The sequence below is a fragment of the Anolis carolinensis genome, chromosome 3, assembly GCF_035594765.1.
Source record: "Anolis carolinensis isolate JA03-04 chromosome 3, rAnoCar3.1.pri, whole genome shotgun sequence".
NCBI classification, from domain to species: domain Eukaryota; kingdom Metazoa; phylum Chordata; class Lepidosauria; order Squamata; family Dactyloidae; genus Anolis; species Anolis carolinensis.
In genome coordinates this window covers 215,541,109-215,542,186 of record NC_085843.1, presented here as the reverse complement: position 1 = coordinate 215,542,186, position 1,078 = coordinate 215,541,109, and positions in this window count along the sequence as shown.

Genomic DNA, 1,078 nt, shown 5'->3' with positions numbered 1-1,078 from the left:
CCATTGGCTGAGTCCGTGAAGCCCCGCTCACCGGCGGCTCCCATTGGCTGTCCGCCGCTCTGCAGTATTGATTGACGGATTGCAAGGAGGGACTGGAAGGAAGCAAGGCGGCCTCTGAGGGCCGAGAGAGAGAGAGAGAGAGAGAGAGAGAGAGAGAGGTCTCCTCCTCTTTCCAGGAGCCTCGTCCGGATGACGGCACCACAGGGCTAGTGTCCTGATTTATGGGAGGAAAAATAGGAGAAGCGACGGAGGCCGAGAAGGAAGGGTTCGTGGGAAGAGGAGGAAGAAGAGGAGGAAGAAGTGGGTTGGGAAGAGAGAGAGAAAGGGCGGGGTAGGAAGAAACATCATAAACAATAATAATAATAAGTCTTCTACTCTCTCTCGGGGGAATCGCAGCGGATCAGGAGGCAGCAAGTCAATGCAAAGCACGCCGACTACATAAGATATAGATATATCACATTATATGATATACAGCAGAGTCTCGTTTATCCAACCTTCGCTCATCCAACGTTCTATATTGTCCAACATAATCTGCCTTTTAGTAGTCAATATTTTTGTAATCAATGTTTGCAATTCATTGCAATGTTTTGGTGCGAAATTTATAAATACAGTAATTGCTACCTAACGTTACTGTGGATTGAACTGCTTTCTCTGTCAATTTGTTGTAAAATATAATGTTGTGGTGCTTAATTTGTAAAATCATAACGTAATTTGACGTTTAATAGGTTTTTCCTTAATCCCTCATTATCCAACATTTTCACTTATCCAACATTTGGCCAGCCCGTTTATGTTGGATAAGTGAGACTACTATATTATCTTAGTATATACTAGCATGGTACCCGGCATTGACCAGGTTATTTGACAAATATATTGTTTTTCTGTGCTCTTAAGTTTAGTCCAGATCCAGTGTCTGCTGTGTTCAGTGTGTGTAGGTTAACTGCAACTTCCATATGCCAAGGTCAATGACCCCCAAACCCAGCCTGTACGCACAGTTGGGCATGTTGGGTCTGTGTGCCAAGTCTGGTCCAGATCCATCATCAGCTGGTTTCAGTCATTTCTGGATGTAGGTGAACTACTA